Here is a 6,521-nt window from a genome sequence, read left to right as displayed (position 1 = left end):
ATTTAACCCTGCTGCGAGTGGCGTAGCACCTCCTAGTCAAATGGCTGCTCCATACTAAACTTCTCTCATCATTACATGTTCGTAGATCCTGCTGCCTTTGATCCACTTTTCGGATGAACCGAGACCACCCTGGCCCCAACTACTCTATGATTATCTAGTTTACCGGACTCCCATCGGTCACTGAACCCAAGTTCATATCACTCAGTCGCTCTAGTGACTTCCATAATAACTTTGGCTATCTGAAACCGGTCTATCTACTTAGCCACTCTAGCTCTATAAGTCTGGGATCCCCGATACCCTATCTCGACGATGAGGTTTCTACCAGGTCCCACCTGCATTGCTTCAAGCACACATGCCTCGCCCACGGGTCTCACCCGAACTATATCTTGGAGCGGCCTCTCCCTCAGGTCTCACCTATCTAGGGCTATGCAGGCCCAACTCCATCCTGACTCTCAATGAACTATCCTTCCCTGATCCTTATCATGCTACCTAGGAGATACGGGCCTCGCCCACTGTTGAGAGAAAAACTTAAGACACACTTGAACAAACGTTAGAACAAGTATAGTTGCGGAATAGTTTATCTCAAAGGATCAAAAAGCTCACCAATAATAATAAGTTAGAGTTAGATAATTAGAGAGTTAGGTGTGGAAATGTATGGAAATATAAATGACAGCAGGTGTTATATCAAGTATACACATAAGTTGATTCTTAACAAGGAATGCATTCAGACCAAGTTAGTAAGTGAGATCAAACTTAGTGATTAAGTCAAGAATGACTTGCTCCGAAGAGAAGATATTCAGATATAGTGATCTTTACGAGTAAGAGAGATGAGAGAAGTAAGGTTAGATAAGAGATTTAAGATGCGAAGTGTTATCTGATATATTGAAGAGAAAGATTGAGCCCTATATATAGGCTCAAAGATTACACATGTTCAACTATCTAAACGTAGCCATGCAAGGCATACTGGACAAAAGAAAGTATTCTAGGTAAAACAGATAAAGAGCTATACTAAGAATGCTAGATAGAGAACTGCGGATGATGATGACTTCGGATGCGGTAGCTGAACTGGCTTGACTGCGGATCTTGTATGGCTGCGGTAGGTCAAGTTTAAGAGGGTCACTTTTATGATTCAACAATTTCCCCCTAAGTGATCTCTTCAACTTGACTTTAGTTATCAACTTTTAGGAACTTGATTAGAATCCACCAAAACTTTCTTACATTTTCTACCCAGGTGATTCTCCTTAAAATTTCGAACCTGACTTCGGCAGTTGTGTGTTTGGACTTTTGAACTGCAGTTCGACAAACTTCAAGTTGCTTCCTTGTGAGACGATTCATGGCAGTCATAGGAATGAACTATTTGGTTTCATTGAGTTTCCTTTTGAAAATGACTCCGAGATCTAGGAAGTTTGTTGCACACATAGCTCTCTCTTGATAACCTTCAGTTAACATCGGTGCGGGGTCAAGAGGTGGTAGATCGAACTTCTTGGCAAATACAGGGTGAATATCTGCATCAATCTTTGCGAAGTCACAGACAGTTTCCCTTAAGAATATGCTTGCCCTTTCAAACGCTATCTTCATCTTCGGATACTTCTCTGATTTGTTTTGGAACACCTTTGCTATCAAGAAGACTTCTTCTGGATTCATGCATAGGAAGTCAGCTTGGGTGCAGACGTAGTCCTGATTCCTTCTTGTAAGAGTATATTGGATGAAGTCAGCTTTCATAAATTTTCGGAGTTTGAAGTTCTTGACTGCGGATGGTTTATCGTTAGACCAGATTCTCTCTATTAGGGAGGTATGTTTAGCATGGAATCGATTGAGTCTTTCGAATTCCATGTGAAGTCGCTTGTGATCAGGTAGGCTGCGGTCAAATTGCTCAAATACGGTGAAGTATTTTGCATTGGGGGATATTGGAACATCCCAGTAACCGTTAGATGGGGGTTCAACAAAGGTAAGGTAGGGTTTTTAGTCATCATCTAACAATCTGCGGTGCGGATTGATCCAAGAATTGACTAAGGATTCATCCATGGTGATGTCGAATCCGTTTTCTCTCCAGATTAGTTCAGCAAACTTGGCTGTTTTCCAGTCTGCTTTCTTCTGTTTTGTTGTGGGAGAGTCATTTGAGTGTTCGAATGACATGTTGGATGCTAAATCTTTGAAGTGGGGAGGAGTCTCTGGTCGCTTGGAACTTGATTCTTGAATGATTTCTTTTTGCGGTGGTGACTGATGTTGCGGAGGAGTTTGATGTTGCGGGGGAGTTTGATGTTGTGGAGAAGTTTGATGTTGTGGAGAAGTTTGCTGTTGCGGGGGAGTTTGATGTTGCGGAGAGATGCTGTTGGAATGATGGTCTTCATCCCTTCCCCCTCTTGAGGAATACAGAGCTGGGGATTCATCAAGCCGTTGCCAAAGACCATCGACTTTATTACACACAGTGTCGAATTGAGCCTTGAGAACATCAGCCAGTTGCTGATTGTTTGGAATAGTGGTGTTGAAAAACACTCGATGAATCTCCTTGGTAAGTTGAAGGATCTAAGGACCATGAAAGTTTGAAGATAGAGAGCGTCGAAGACCGTTGATGGTAGATTGTAGGACCGAGATAGTGGACTCATAGGCAGTATGAGTTTCCTCTATCAGTTTCTTCGAGTGAGTGGACTGATCCGCAATGACTGCTTGAAGTTCTGCCTTGATTGTGGATACTTCAGAGATGAGGTGCTCCGCAGTAGTCATAAAGTGCTGATGGTCAGCCTTACGACTTGTATCCAAGGAACGAATTCCCATTTCGACTTTCAGAGAAATTTGCTTAGCAGCCAGTCGTTCTCGAGTTTCCAATCATTCTATTCTTTCCATTAAGGACTGCGGTCCTGGAATGTCTTCAGGTTGCGGTTGTGTAGGCTTGACCACGGCAAGAATCTGGTCTATTTTTGCTTGAAGATTCAGAAATTCTTTTCGTGAAACAGCATTCTTCCTTTTCTTCTTTTTCCCTTTAGGCTTGGAGGTGGAGTGTTGAGAACTACTCGAGGCTTCTTCTTCATCAAAGATCATTAAATGATCATCAGAATGAGCAGGTTGATTTACCTCATTGAGATGAAAGTCATCAAGGCCGAATGTGGGAGTGGAGCTAACTTCGATTGCGGTACCATCTTCTTGAGAGTCTCTAACACTTGGAGTTGGAGGGGGCTTTGTTTGATTTTCAACACCAGGAGTAGTTGCGTTGCGGACCGTTTCAGCCATCTTGGACATCCACTCCCGAACTTTCAAAATTGTGGTTACTGTATGAGCGTTGTTAATTGTGTCTGCCCAATACTTTGCCACCGATTGAATTTCTAGCTGTTTCTGTTGAAGCTGCCTGGTCTGCCGGTCCTTCCTTGCTTGAAATGCCCTACGGAAAGCAGCATATTTCTTTGCTTCAGCTTCATTTCTTGGTTTGTATGTACTCCATGAATCATTGAGATCAATATCGTCAATTCCATGAAAACGCACTGAGGTGTCCCTCGGGTCCACGGATCCTTGCACAATTGTGCTTACCGTGCCTAAACCACCTGGAAAGGATAGAAGCGGAGTAGGATTTCCTAAGCTTCCTCGGTCTCCTTGATCCGTGGTCAAGTCTGGCCCCGGCTCAGTTCTGGCAAGGGCGGAAGAATTGCCCTGCGGTTGGGAAGGTGTTTGAAGTGTATGGATGACAGACAAAAGGACGGAGTTCAACTCCTCAGGTGTAAAGAAATGTAGATGGGAAGCCCTGGAGACCTTAGGGCGAGAACCAGTTCCATCCCCTTGGGAGTGATCTGGGGGTGAGTCTCCACGAGTAGGTGAAACAGACACACTTTCTGTGTCTGAGTAGAATTCGATGGTTGTAGTGAATGGGTCTGCGGCTACCCCAAGGACTACCGGAGCCTTTTGAGAGGCTTCGGTATCTGTCCAGTCACACATTTGGTCTGTAGAATTGGTTTTTCTTTTCTTTAGGATTGCAATGGGTTGCGCATCATCAGAATCATCATCTGATTCATCATTTGAAGGCACAATTGGTTTGAGTTTTCTTTTCTTGGAAGGTTCAGGGTTCTTAGAAGCATCCTTTTTCTTTGGGGTTCCATGTTTCTTAAAGATGTTGCGGGGGCCTTGGTTGGTTGAGGCAACCTTCTTGACTCTTTGAGATAAGGGCAAGTTGGATAGTGTAGTAGAGGATGGGGCTGCGGTACTATCAGGATTGATGGGTGCTGTTGCGGTCTGTATGTTCTGACTAGGTAGAGGCGGGGTAGGAGGGTATGGGTCAATACCTTCCTTAGCCTCTAAGTGATCTGTGACATCATTGGTTTCAAGTCCAAGTAACGATAGTATGTGGACTGGTAGGCGTCTAATAGGTCCAAAAAGAGATTGATCTTTTGAGAAGTTGTACCTTTTAAGATCTTTGGTGATGAAGAGATTGACATCGTTGCCCATGCTCAGTCCTGCATCAGCATGAAGGTCGGAGATTCATAAAGACCAGAATCTTGCAAAGGTGAGTTCGGTAGGGCTTTCTCTTGGACTTTCCTTGGGAATGTACTGCAGGAAGTCATCCCATAGAATCTGACCGTAGTTGACATCGTGGCCAGTGAAGATGCTCCAGACTAGCTTGAGGCCCATGTTATCAGTGCCTCCGGTCCTGCCAGATAGACTGCGGATTACGAAGTGGCACACGAACTGCCATACCGCAGGCAGCTGATTCTTCTTGAATTCGCCTACACCTTTCAGCTTCTTTTGGTAACCCATTTGGTACAGTGCAGAAAAAATATCGGTTGTGCTTGGAGTGAAGACCTTGGTTGAGGGATGAAGTAACAGATTAATGGCGTTGAGAAACTTTTCTTTGGTCAGAATAACCAAAGAATCATTCACCAGGTTCAGATGCACCTCTTGAAGGTTGTTGAGAGGGCGATATGCAGAGAAAGCACATTTGAAGAGGGTTGAGAGTGGAACTACGTCGGTGAAGGCATCAAACGGGCCGAACAAAGGATGGTTTGACAGGAACTTGATCATCAACTTGATTGGATCATTGTAAGACGAGTGTACATCGAACACTGCCCTAAAGTTGCTTGAAGCAATCGTTGGCATTTGATTTCTTGAGGCAGAGTATGAACCTGTTGGGTGAACAGAGACAGATGCTTTGGAGTGTTTCTTTGAGATGCCAGATTTCACCATTTTTCAAAAAGGTTTGAAGAACTTGCAGGAAAATAGAGTGCAAGAGGATGAAGAAGATGAAGTTCGTCTTGAGAGTTTTCAGAAAGCGTAAACCTTTCTTGGGAAGAAAAAGAGGGTTTTATAGTGGCGGAATTAAAACTTAATTGATTTTACCCTAATTTGATTTGGGTAAAAAAACGTTTGGTTTTTTTTATTTGGATGCAATCCCAGCCACAGATGATTTTATGAAAAGATTTTTTATATATATATATATTTTTAAAAAAAGCGGTTGCATTTAATGAAAATGTCAGTCCCTAAAACATCACGTCTGAAGAACGTGTGGTGAGGGAGTTAATCCGTTGTATAAAGGGAGAAGATGTAACAGATTTGACGTTTTGGGATAATAGGAAGAGACAGTTTAATGAGAAAGATTTCTTAAAAAGAAATTTTTATGGAAAACTGTTCTTTTTGTCATCATACCCAAAATAGGTCTGACAAAAGATTTATTTGAAAAGCAGAATTGAAACGATTATATGCTACACCAAGAATGTTTTTTGAGAATGTTTTTCTTATTTAATGAAGGATCATTAAATAGCACACAATGTTTCAAGAATTTATGAAATAGTTGAGAAATTGAGACTTTATTGCTGATTGAGACTTCATTGCGGATTGATGGTTAGATGACTGCAGTAGAAGAACTGAGGAGAGCACTTGAACAAAAATTAGTAACAACAATCAGTAAGGACCATTGAGAGATAGATATGATATATAGTTGCGGTGTAAGAGGGATACTGCGGTACATAGAATATACTGCGGTACATAGGCTATGCCAAAACTATCTATCATAACTAAGTCCAATGAGGACCGCAACAGAGACCAAGGATGGTCTGCGGTACCTCTCAATTCAAAAAGAATTGTGGGTCCGGATTCATCATTCCTAACATTTGTAAGAAACTATTGAATTTTGTAGAATCAAGTGCTTTAGTGAATACATCCGCAATCTCTTCATGAGTATTGACAAAAATTAGTTTGATATTACCTTTCAGAATGTGGTCTTTGATGAAATGATACCGTAGCTCAATATGCTTTGTCTTAGAGTGATGAATAGGATTGTGAGAAATCGCTATAGCACTCTCAGAGTCACAATAAATTGGTATCCGCAACATTCTGTATCCGTAGTCCATAAGTTGTGTTTTCATCCACAAGACTTGTGACAGCTGGCTGCGGCCATATATTCAGCTTCTGCGGTAGACAATGATACACAACTTTGTTTTCTTGATGACCAGCTGACGAGTCTTCCACCCAGAAATTGACATCCACCAGGGGTGCTTTTTCGATCTAGTCTGCATCCGGCATGATCCGCATCAGTGAATGCT

Source organism: Lactuca virosa, chromosome 7, assembly GCF_052849685.1.
Source record: "Lactuca virosa cultivar CGN04683 chromosome 7, Lactuca_virosa_CGN04683_v6, whole genome shotgun sequence".
NCBI classification, from domain to species: domain Eukaryota; kingdom Viridiplantae; phylum Streptophyta; class Magnoliopsida; order Asterales; family Asteraceae; genus Lactuca; species Lactuca virosa.
This window is presented reverse-complemented; position numbering follows the sequence as displayed.